Consider the following 13,599-nt stretch of genomic DNA (forward strand, 5'->3'; position numbering starts at 1 on the left):
AGAAAGAGTGACATAGTGTCTCTCTAAACCCCCTTGGAAGAGGTGAAATGACTCAAAGAGTCAAGTGAATTGTGCCAAATGAATCAAAAGAAGTGCTTAAGGGATGATTGAACCCACTTGAACAAAAACATGTCCTACCCTTACCCAAAAGCCTTCACAATGACTCCACAAAAGCCCTATATGATCTTGAGTTGAATGAAGCTTACATTAGTGGATACTTACATAAGGGGCAAGCATATGGTACTTAGAGCCGGACTTGTGACCTTTTCTTGAGAGAGATGAGTGAATTCCTATTAACCTCGATTTGTGTGTCAATACTCTAAAAAGGTGAGATTTGCCTAGGGATAGTTGAAGATGTGTGAGTTTGGGTTCCACAATGACCAAAGTAATTGAGAGAGTTCTTTGATGTAGTGAGTCAACTCTTGATGCTCTTGTGTCACACTTGATCCATGGTTTTTCAAAGGTTAAAAGTTGTTAATGATACATTCGTATTGAGGGCAATTGTTAGTCCCAATTGATGCTTGTTGAGGATACTTTAGGACAGCTGAAAATACTTGGATTTTCCCTTAAGGGGTGGGTCTTATTTTGTTTGCTTGAGGACAAGCAAAAGCTTAAGTTTGGGGGAGTTGATAACTAGGGATTTTGCCATGTTTTATACTCCTTCTTGCTTACGCTTTGGTTATAAATTGTTACAAAATAGTCCCAAAAGGCTCATAAGTGTGCTTGATTGCAGTTTTGATCGACAAAGTGACGAAATGTCAAGGATCGGCTCAAAAGGGAGTGAAACCTGCTCAAGTATCAAAGACAAGGCAAATTGAGGATAAGAAGGCCTAGTGCGGCCGCATTCGACTTTCTGCGGTCCGCACTAGGTAGATTCAGAGAGTATGATTCAAGGCAAAAAACCTAGTGCGGCCGCAGTCCATTCCGTACGATCTGCACTAGGTAGATTCAGAGAGTTGGCATTTATGAGCTTCAGGCAATGCGGCTGCTGTACATATTGTGCAGTCGCGGTGAAGGCTCCGCGGCCGCATGACCATTCTGTGCGGTCCGCGTAGTAGAGATTCAGAGAGTTGAAATTGCCAGATTCCAAGCCTTTGCGGTCTGCGATCATCTTTGTGCGGACCGCGCTAGCTGCCTCCGCGACCGCGGTTCATTCTGCGCGGTCCGCGGATCCTGTTGATACCCAATTTTTTCCTATAGTTTTATATATGCAAAATACTTTCAAAATAGCGTGTACATGCATATATAAGCATGCCACAAAGTTTTGGTATTTTTCCTTTATTTTTTAAGATTTTAAAACCAATTTATTGTCTATTTTAATACTACAAAATTCAATAATTATTCCCAAACTAGCATTTTTTAGTGAATAATTTATTTCATTATCATATTTACCCTAAGATATAATTGGGGTAATTTTTATACATTTATTTGGTATTTTTTAAGCTAATCGCATATAATTGTAATTATAGCCTATTTTACGATTAACAGCATTCTATAATTATAAAATCACTTTTAGTATTTTTACATTAATATTTATATGTTATTAATTGGTCCTGTACCTTTAATTTATTTTCAATTCATTTTTTTTTTACTATTTTTATAAATTAAATGGGGGAAAACTGGCTATTTAAATGACAGCCCTTTTGTATTTCAATTTTAGCCCAAATTGGACCCCCAATCACACCCTAATCAAACGACCCAATTCAATTGTAAACCGACCATACCCTTTCCTATCATACCCAAACTCGGTCCCCATTTAACCCATTTAATCCCAGGCGTTGATCTTTTAGATCAACGGCTCCCCTCATCCCTTTCCTTTTTTAATTCAAACAACCCCTTACCCTACCTCATTTCTCCTCAGCCGCCGCCTCTGAAACCCTCGACTCTCTCAAATTCTCTCAAGGGTTCTCAAACCCTAGCCGCCTCTTACCGTCTCAGACCAGAGATCCACCGGAATCTATGGCCACCAAAGCCATGGGGATCTCACACCCACCCCCTGGTGCTCTTATACACCGGTTTTCTGAAGATTCAAGACCTGACGTTGAAGATCTCTACCCAGATCTCCTTCGATTCAGGGTTCCATGGTCGTCTCCGGCTCTACTCCGGCATATCGGGGACGTTCGAGCCTGAGTCTAACTTCTCCGGCTTAGGTCCACTAGTTTTCCAGGCCTTTCTCACTTCTAGGTTTCTTCTGAAACCCAAACCTTTCGAGGTTCTTCTGATTTCTCTAGATCTTTCCTAGATATGTGTTTATCTTGGGGTCTCAAACGTTTTCTCAAAAGTTTCTTTCAAAACTTGCTTTTTAACCTTTTCATCTTCCCCGATTTAGGTTTTCTTTGATCTTTTTAACATGCTCTACTGTGATTCTTATATGTTTCTTCTATGATCCTTATGTGCTTCTTCTACTGTGTTTCTTCTACCTTGTTCTTACGAGTTCTTCTACTGTATTTTTTGCATGATTGTTCTTTATTATGTTTTTCTTCTACTGGGAAATACGTGTTCCTTTATGATTTCTGCACTTATTCCGTTAATATTTTCTTTTTGCTTGACTTACTTGTCTTCATCTCTAGACTCGATTAATGGTAAAAAACCCTAGAATTTGGGGTTCACTCGAGTTTTGAGATTATTTGTTATGTGATTTGTTTGTTTCTTATCTCTGCACGTGTTGATTTCAAAACCCTAGTCTCTTTGGACCTATTTGAGTTNTTAAAGTCACAACATAGCATGGCCAGGAACCACACTAGTGGATCTTGAGGGGTGCCTAACACCTTCCCCTCGAGATAATTTCTAGCCCTTACCCGAACTCTGGTTTTCCAATTCAAAACCCTTCTTAGTGTCCTAATGCACTCAATCATTAGGTGGAGACTCTTCAATTCCAAGAACCCAATTCCCAAACGGGAATAGAGTTGTCTTCCCGAATGTCGTAAACCCGATTTTGTGAGAAAAAGGGGGCGTCGACAGCATGGCGACTCCGCTGGGGACTTTTTAGGCTTTTACCACTTCATGTTATATGTGACTTTATTGTTTTCTTTATTGCTTTGTTTAATACCTTTATTCGAAACTAACTTGTCTTTTTTTTAATGCTTTCATTTACAGCATTCCTTCAATACCGTTGTAATTTCCGAGCAATTATTGTAATCATTATGAACGTGAAAATACGTGACAATTTGTTTCATTCTTGTAATTGCATCTTCAACATCATATTCCACTCGTGCCAAACAAATACCATAGCAACGCTTGATGAGTTGTTGCGCTCTTCCGATATTATTACCCCTTAAATTTGGCAAAGCCATATTTGGGGTAAAACTAGTCGATCAGCGGTGCAGTCGACGGTTCCGTGCCTTTCCCTCTTGAGTTGTCCGCTCAAGGGTACCGGTCTAGCACCCCATAGAAACCTTATTCTATTTAACTGTTCATGTATCACTGTCAAGCCTAGTCGAGTCAGTTATGTTGTCCACATAATGACTCTTTAAGATGGACTTATCCAAAGTCCACTGGGTTCCCCTGGGACCCAAACGGACAACACCATACTCTGTGCATTTATTTGGAGAACTAAATACTGTTAATGCTAATTATTAATTTAAATAGTCGAGTCCGGCGGGGGTGAGGGACTAACACTTTGTTTTGCAGAAAATGAGGCACGAAGTCCCCAGATTCGGCATGCTAACTAATATTCATCCAAGGTTGCTAAGATGGTGGGAGGAGCTTCATTCCAGTGACCGAACTCTCATCCGCAAGCATTTGGGGAACTTACCCTCTCTTATGGAAATTCAGCCGGACAACAAAATCATAGAGGCTGCGACATTGTTCTGGGACAGTGATAGATCGGTATTTCGATTTGGGGACCTTGAAATGACCCCGCTGCTCGAGGAAATAGGAGGGTTAGCCGGTATTCCTTGGGAGACTCCGGGTTTGCCCATGCCAGAAAACCGCAAGGGTAAAAGTTTCTTCAAAATGATGGGGTTGAAGAAAAACTCAGATTTGACTTGTTTGAAGGATTCCTATATTCCTTTCGACTACCTGTACGAGAGGTACGGTTATAGCATGTCCTACCGCACCTATCCAGACGAATTCACCCTCACCTCATTGGGGCATATCCACAGGAGAGTTTTCGTCTTCATGTTCTGCTTCTTGGGAATGATAGTGTTTCCTATGAAGAAAGCTAGGATCCATACCAGACTAGCCATGGTCACCAAGACACTAATGGAGGGGATTGAAGGGCAACATTTCAGCATAGTGCCCATGATTGTTGCGGAGATCTACCGAGCTTTGGAAAATTGTCAACGAGGGGCCAGTCATTTCGAGGGATGCAACTTATTATTCCAACTCTGGCTTATAGAACATCTCCAAAAGGGACGATACCGTCAAGAGCTTCCACGAAGGCCGTGGAACGATCATATAGCCTTTTACCATCCCAATAGATGAACTATATGCCTGACATGTTTGCTCGGCCAGGGGATGCTCGAGGATGGGTAGAATTGTTTGAAAACTTGAAAGAAGACAAGGTGCAGTGGATGTTCGAATGGTTCCTACTGGAGAGTTCATCATCCGCTCTCGGGACGCTCCATTCCTTATACTCATTGGTCTGAGGGGAACTTATCCCTATGTCCCTCTCTGAGTCATGAGGCAGGCAGGTAGGAAGCAAGTCATACCAAAGGTCGAGAAGATGAGTTATTTCAGGGCTGATTTCCAAGACGACGACAACCCATACAAATGTCAAGCTCAACAAATGTGGAACAGCAAGATCGTCCTGGAGAGGGATTCCGTAGAACCTGACAGGTATCATGCCGGCTACACCTCATACTATCCAGGTTGGCTGGAGGAAGATCATGCTGGGTCAGGACAGCCCGGGTCTGTTCGAGGTCACAGGGTCATTGACGAAAGGGCAGAGATACAGGTCAAGTACAACGCGCAAAAGGATCAGGGAGTGCGAGAGTGAGCATCAGGAGATTCAAGAGGCAACTCAAAAGTTGATCGAGGAATGGAAGGATATGGCTGTCAGAGCCAACAAGCGCCTAGGGCATTTGGAGCGAGGGTTAGAGAGCTGGAAGGGATGTTCATTCGGAGGATCGAGATTTGCCAAAACGCCGAGGGAAATGAAGGAGGACATTTGGCTAGGGCCTATCTTCTGGTGGGATTGCGTGAGCTGGTGACGCTATTTGATGGAGCCAAGGATGCCGAGTCCGGGGAAGGTCCTTCTGGGACCAAATAGTTAGGAGTCTCCTTTCCTTTTCGTTTTTGAATGTAATAAGGCCAATGGCCATTAGTGACATTTTACTTATGCAACTTTAGTGTCGTTTTGGGATTCGTCTTGTTTTTATCGATAAAATGAGGCATTTAGCATTATAAGTTCTCCGAATCAACTTGTCGCTAGGCCTACCTCGGGCACAACTAGGCACCCAATTTAGCACACGATTTATATTTTTATACTATGTGTTTAAATATCGCAATATTTTTTCTCAGAATCCGCACTAACTTGTTACCTTTTGTTGTTTTTACTTTTATTTTTATTCCCCTCCCCAAAAGGTTAGTTCGTGCATTCTGGTATCATCATCCTACTCCACAAGATCTAAGGGCCCTCCACCTCCTCCTCTTCCAAGTCCTATCAAAAGCAAGAACAAAGCGAAAGTAAAAAACATCAGAAAGGACGACTCAGCTGAAAGGGTAGAGGTTCCTCAGGGTGTTCAGGTATCCCAAGAAAGTGCCGCGCAGCTCGAACAAAAGCTACTGAAATTTCAAGAAGAACTAGACCAAGTTCGGAAGTTAGCAAGTCTGTCATTCTCCCTCACTACTCCAGACGTTAACTTTCCCAATGCTCAACACCCCATACCTCCACAAAACATCCCAAAGCTGCAGAAATAGCCCGCTACTCATTACAACACACATCTCAACAACACTCCACTCCTCATCCTTGAACCATCAAATGATCATCCCCACCACACTCCCATATATGTGGAAACCTTGCCAGACTACACCAAACCCATTACAAACACACCAGAGTGTGATGACAAAGACTCTCTCATCAAGAACCTGGCAGCTGAGCTCAAAAAGTTGACTAACCGGGTCCAGGGCGTGGAAGGAAACAAAGGCATTGAAGGGTTGAATTATGAGGATATTTGCATCCAGCCGGACGTTGAACTTCCCGAGGGATACAAACGTCCCAAGTTCGAAATGTTTGACGGTTCAGGGGATCCGAGCGCAAGATCCGCAGTATTATGAGAGGTTAATGTTGATAGAGGGCTAGAAATTCTCCGATATCATCAAGCTAGGAGAAAGGATAGAAGAGGGCATTAAGAGCAGAATGGTCACTAATTTTGAAGCACTGCAGGCTACCAACAAAGCCCTGTAATCTGGTGGCGCGTCCAAGAAAAAGGACGTGAGTGCCGTGATGGTTGCACAGCGAACCAAGTCCCCAATAAAATACCAAGCCTACCCGGTACCCCTTATCACATACCAACCTATCCCCAACTACCAAGCACCTCCGCCTTCTTACCAAACTCCATCACCCGCTTACCAATCATCTCCCTCTCCCACATATCAACCCACCTCACCAAGATATTCCTAACCTGCACCCGTCTACCAAGCCTATAATACCCACTACCAATNCCAAAATTTCCCAGGCCACGCCCTAACTTTGACCGCAAACCTCCCAGGCAATACACCGCCATTGCCGAGCCAATCGACCAACTATGTGAAGGGCTCAAAGCAGCCGGTTACGTCACCCCAATCCCTCCATAACTCCAAAAAATCCTTCCCAATGGGTCAACCCAAACAAAACCTGTGCATACCATTCCGGCATGAAAAGACATACCATCGATGAGTGCCGATCTCNTTCCACACCGCACTTTAATTCAGTTCTGTAATGATATCTGGGTGTAAGCATTGCCTGGAGTTCTTGAAACTCCTTGGAACTGTGACACATTCCAGATAACGGAAAGGCCTTAGAACTTGATCCCGGCAGTTGGCTCATATCATATTGTTAGACCTTGGGTCTGAATTAGGTTCCTTGGATGCAACTTAAAAGCTCTGATGTAATTTTATTTTCTGTTTGATTCATTTGGTCTGTAATAAATTTTGTAATAACTTATGGGGTTTTAGTAAAAAGGGGAGGGCTATCTGTGTATGCATAAGGGTAGATATCCTGCCTATAGGAGTTTTTTTTTTTTTGAATTTCTGCACTTTCACATATAGAAATCATGCTTATCTCTGCACTTTCATCTATAGAAATCATGCTCATAAGAACTCTGCATATCATATAGATATCCTGCTCATAAGAATTCTGCATGTAGGAACCATGTCTTTAAGATTCTGCATTTTTGCATCCATCATTAGGCAAACAGTTGTAGGTTAAAATAATAATCAACTGCATCCTAGATACCATGCTCGTAGGATTTTCTGCACTCTTGCTATGCATGTAAAAAGTGTTTAAAATTAACAACGCTAGAAAGCATGCCTATAGGAACTATTAGCCCAATCTGAATCACTCGTTTTAAGATTAGTCCATCAGTAGTAACCAGATGCAGAACTCGTATCATTCTGTTAAAACCGGCAACTTTCAGTAATCAGTTCACTTCCTTATTCCTGAAACCAGTAGATACCATCACTTAGGGAAACAAGTAAGTAGTTAATTAATTGCACCAGTCTTCGATAAGTTGCAGCCAGGCGAGCCTAATGCGAACTTCTTGTCTAAAAATATGTAATGAACCAACCTGCCTAACGTTAAGCATAATTTGGACCTAATCAGTATGTGTAAGACGTGCTAAACTACATGATTTCTGTGATTAAAGGAGGTTTGTCTGAGCCTTAATTGCTTTTGTGCTCCCATAACTGTCTTATGTGTTTTGCCTGACGCCTTAGTATTTTAACCTTTTGAACCTCTGAAAAGCTAAGCTCCCCCCCTTTAGGATTAGTGGTCTTAAAGCCTCCAGGACTGATAGGTGGGACGGGTAATAGCATGTTGTAGGTAACGACACCATTTCGCGCTTAATACCTTATCGGGATGGGAAGGGTAGACATGGATATGATGATCAGACGATAACACTACGCGTATGATTGGTTACCGGTGTTGTGTGGATGATCCATGTGATTTATAAACCTAGGACCCCTTGCCCTTTGTTACTTTGTTTAATATCAACAAATTTTGTCTTTTCAATCACCCAAAACTCCCCTTTTATTTTTTTTTTACTGCATTATCCCTTTTCCTTCTTTGTTTATAAGTTCCAACATGCTTGTTAGCAACCCTTATGTGTAAATTTATTTGCATACTTGTTTACATTAAAGTCACAACATAGCATGGCCGGGAACCACACTAGTGGATCTTGAGGGGTGCCTAACACCTTCCCCTCGAGATAATTTCTAGCCCTTACCCGAACTCTGCTTTTCCAATTCAAAACCCTTCTTAGTGTCCTACTGCACTCAATCATTAGGTGGCGACTCTTCAATTCCAAAAACCCAATTTCCAAACGGGAATAGAGTTGTCTTCCCGAATGTCGTAAACCCATTTCGCGAGAAAAAGGGGGCGTCGACAGCATGGCGACTCTGCTGGGGAATCTTTAGGCTTTTACCACTTCATGTTATATGTGACTTTACTGCTTTCTTTAATGCTTTGTTTAATACCTTTATTCGAAACTGACTTGTCTTTTTGTTTCCTTTTTTTTCTTTAACGCTTTCATTTACTGTTTTTGTTCAATACCGTTGTAATTTTCGAGCAATTATTGTAATCATTATGAACGTGAAAATACGTGGCAATTTGTTTCATTTCTTGTAATTGCATTTTTCAATATCATATTCCACTCGTGCCAAACAAATGCCATAGCAACGCTTGATGAGTGGTTGCGCTCTTCCAATATTATTACCCCCTAAATTTTGGCAAAGGCGTATTTGCGGTAAAACTAGTCGATCAGCGGTGCAGTCGACGGTTCTGTGCCTTTCCCTCTTGAGTTGTCCGCTCAAGGGTACCGATCTAGCACCCCATAGAAACCTTATTCTATTTGACTGTTCATGCATCACTGCCAAGCCTAGTCGAGTCAGTTATGTTTGTCCACATAATGACTCTTTAAGATGGCCTTATCCAAAGTCCACTGGGTTCCCCTGGGACCCAAACGGACAACACCATACTCTGTGCATTTATTTGGAGAACTAAATGTTGTTAATTTCTAATTATTGATTTAAATAGTCGAGTCCGACAGGGGTGAGGTACTAACGCTTTGTTTTGCAGAAAATGAGGCACGAAGTCCCCAGATTCGGCATGGTAACCAATTTTCATCCGAGGTTGCTAAGATGGTGCTAGGACCTTTATTCCAGTGACCGGACTCTCGTCCGCAAGCATTTGGGAAACTTACCCTCTCTTTTGGAGATTCAGTCGGACAACAAAATCATAGAGGCAGCAACATTGTTCTGGGACAGTGATAGTCGGTATTTCGATTTGGGGACCTTGAAATGACCCCGCTGCTCGAGGAAATAGGAGGGTTAGCCGGTACTCCTTGGGAGACTCCGGGTTTGCTCATGCCAGAAAACCGCAAGGGTAAAGGTTTCTTCAAAATGATGGGGTTGAAGAAAAACTCAGATTTGATTTGTTTGAAGGATTCCTATATTCCTTTCGACTACCTGTACGAGAGGTACGGTCATAGCAAGTCCTACCGCACCTATCCAGACGAATTCACCCTCACCTCATTGGGGCATATCCACAGGAGAGTTTTTGTCTTCATGTTCTGCTTCCTGGGAATGATAGTGTTTCCCATGAAGAAGGCTAGGATCCATATCAGACTAGCCATGGTCACCAAGACACTAATGGAGGGGATTGAAGGGCAACATTTCAGCATAGTGCCCATGATTGTTGCGGAGATCTACCGAGCTTTGGACAATTGTCAACGAGGGGCCGGTCATTTCGTGGGATGCAACTTATTACTCCAACTCTGTCTTATAGAACATCTCCAAAAGGGACGATACCGTCAAGAGCTTCCGCGAAGGTCGTGGAACGATCATCTAGCCTTTCACCATCCCAATAGAATGAACTATATGCCTGATATGTTTTCTCGGCCAGGGGATGCTCGAGGATGGGTAGAATTGTTTGAAAACATGAAAGAAGACAAGGTGCAGTGGATGTTCGAACGGTTCCCCACTAGAGAGTTCATCATCCGCTCTCGGGACGCTCCATTCCTTATACTCATTGGTCTGAGGGGAACTTATCCCTATGTCCCTCTTCGAGTCATGAGGCAGGCAGGTAGGAAGCAAGTCGTACCAAAGGTCGAGAAGATGAGTCATTTCAGGGCTGATTTCCAAGACGACGACAACCCATATAAATGTCAATCAACAAATGTGGAACAGCAAGATCGTCCTGGAGAGGGATTCCATAGAACCTGACAGGTATCATGCCGGCTACACCTCATACTATCCAGGTTGGCTGGAGGAAGATCATGCTGGGTTAGGACAGCCCGGGTCTGTTCGAGGTCACAGGGTCATCGACGAAAGGGCTGAGATACAGGTTAAGTACAACCAGTTGCGCAAGAGGATCAGGGAGTGCGAGAGCGAGCATCAGGAGATTCAAGAGGCAAATCAAAAGTTGATCGAGGAATGGAAGGATATGGCTGTCAGAGCCAACAAGCGCCTAGGGCATTTGGAGCGAGGGTTAGTAGAGCTGGAAGGGAAATTCATCCGGAGGATCGAGAATTGCCAAAACGCCGAGGGAAATGAAGGAGGACATTTGGCTAGGGCTTATCTGCTGCTGGGATTGCGTGAGCTGGTGACGCTGTTCGATGGAGCCAAAGATGCCGAGTCTGGGGAAGGTCCTTCTGGGACCAAATAGTTAGGAGTTTCTTTTCTTTTCCGCTTTGAAATGTAATAAGGCCAACGGCCATTAGTGAAAATTTTTTACTTTATGCAATTTTAGTGTCGTTTTGGGATTCGTCTTATTTTTATCAATAAAATGAGGCATTTAGCATTATAAGTTCTCCAAATCAACTTGTCGCTAGGCCTACCTCGGGCACAACGAGGCACCCAATTTAGGACACGATTTATATTCTTGTACTATGTGTTTAAATATTGCAATATTTTTCACAGAATCCGTACTAACTTGTTACCTTTTTGTTGTTTTTACTTTTATTTTATTCCCCTCCCTAAAAGGTTAGTTCGTGCATTCTGGCATCGTCATCCTACTCCACAAGATCTAAGGGCCCTCCACCTCCTCCTCCTCCAAGTCCTATCAAAAGCAAGAACAAAGCGAAAATGGACAACATCAGAAAGGACGACTCAGCTGAAAGGGTAGAGGTTCCTCAGGGTGTTCAGGTATCCAAAGAAAGTGCCGCTCAGCTCGAACAAAAGTTACTGAAATTTCAAGAAGAACTAGACCAAGTTCGGAACTTGGCAAGTCTGTCATTCTCCCTCACTACTCCAGAAATCAACTTTCCCAATGCTCAACACCCCATACCTCCACAAAACATCCCAAAGCCACAGAAACAGCCCGCTACTCATTGCAACACACATCTCAACAACACTCCACTCCTCATCCCTGAACCATCAAATGATCATCCCCGCCACACTCCCATATATGTGGAAACCATGCCACAATACACTCAACCCATTACAAACACACCAGAATCTGATGACAAAGATTCTCTCATCAAGAACCTGGCTGCCGAGCTCAAGAAATTGACTAGTCGAGTACAGGGCGTTGAAGGAAACAAAGGCATTGAAGGGCTGAATTATGAGGATCTTTGCATCCAGCCGGACGTTGAACTTCCCGAGGGGTACAAACCTCCCAAGTTCGAAATGTTTGACGGCTCAGGGGATCCTAGAGTCCATCTGAGGACATATTGTGATAAACTGGTCGGTGTAGGAAGAGACGAGAAGATTCGCATGAAACTCTTCATGAGAAGTTTGAAAGGCGATGCGCTATCTTGGTACATTAGCCAAGATCCCAAGAAATGGACGAGCTGGGTAGGAATGGCGTCCGATTTCATGGACAGGTTCAGGTTCAACACAGAAAATGCACCAGATATCTTCTACATCCAGAATCTGAAAAAGAAACCCACTGAGACATTCCGCGAGTATGCTACTCGATGGAGATCCGAGGCTGCTAAGGTCAGGCCGGCCTTAGAGGAAGAACAGATGAACCGATTTTTCGTCCGAGCGCAAGATCCGCAGTATTATGAGAGGTTAATGTTGATAGAGGGCCAGAAATTCTCCGATATCATCAAGCTAGGAGAAAGGATTGAAGAGGGCATTAAGAGCGGAATGGTCACTAATTTTGAAGCACTGCAGGCTACCAACAAAGCCCTACAATCTGGTGGCGCGTCCAAGAAAAAGGACGTGAGTGCCGTGATGGTTGCACAGCGAACCAAGTCCCCAATAAAATACCAAGCCTACCCGGTACCCCCTATCACATACCAACCTATTCCCAACTACCAAGCACCTCCGCCTTCTTACCAAATTCCATCACCCGCTTACCAATCATCTCCCTCTCCCACATATCAACCCACCTCACCAAGATATTCCCAACCTGCACCCGTCTACCAAGCCTATAATGCCCACTACCAATCACCTCCCGCCCGCCAAAACTTCCCCAGGCCACGCCCTAACTTTGACCGCAAACCTCCCAGGCAATACACCGCCATCGCCGAGCCAATCGACCAGCTATATGAAAGGCTCAAAGCTGCTGGTTACGTCACCCCAATCCCTGCCATAACTCCAGATAATCCTTCCCAGTGGGTCAATCCAAATAAAACCTGTGCATACCATTCCGGCATGAAAGGACATACCATCGATGAGTGCCGATCTCTGAAAGATAAAATCCAAGCTCTAATTGACAACAAAATCATAGTGGCCAAGGAACCTGCTCCCAACGTTCGCAACAATCCCTTGCCTGATCATAAGGGTGGTGGTGTGCATATGATCGAAGTGGAAGATGATTGGGACCCCAAGGGGTCAATTGGATTAATTGCCGAGGGTGACGAGCCTAAGAAACCAGCCGTCACACTGAATCCAATTGTAGTTCAGATTCAGCCCTCTGGGAATGATGAAGTAAACATGTCTGTGCCTCTCGAGTTTGAAACACCGTCATCCGAAAGGACCGCAGAGCCGATTGAGGTGGAGTTTGGGTCTCCGAAAGTACCATTCGAAGTTGCTGTATTGCCACCCAAAACGAGAGTGCCCATTCCTGTAGCGATGTCAGCCGTAACGCCGTTCCATACACAGGCCATACCTTGGGATTACACCGCCGAGGCAAGAAGGAAGGGAAAGACTAGGTCCGGAGAAGCAATTGCAGCACAGGGTGTGACCAGGACCGGCAGGGTTTATACTCCGGAACATTTGGTTGAATCAAGTAAGCAGGCCTCTGGACGGCCTATTGAAAGTGGGCCCGATGATCTCTGGCGGAAGATACAGGCAAAAGAATACTCAGTTGTCGACCAATTAAACAAAACACCAGCGCAGATCTCCATCCTAGCTCTACTGCAGAGCTCCGAGACACACAAGAACGCTCTGATGAAGATACTAAGCGAGGCGTATGTACCCAGCAATATAACTGGAGGAGAAATGGCAAACATGGTCGGGCAGGTATTGGAGAGTCATAAGATCACTTTCCACGAGGATGAGTTGCCCCCT

The sequence above is a fragment of the Nicotiana attenuata genome, unplaced genomic scaffold (assembly GCF_001879085.1).
Source record: "Nicotiana attenuata strain UT unplaced genomic scaffold, NIATTr2, whole genome shotgun sequence".
Classification (NCBI taxonomy): domain Eukaryota; kingdom Viridiplantae; phylum Streptophyta; class Magnoliopsida; order Solanales; family Solanaceae; genus Nicotiana; species Nicotiana attenuata.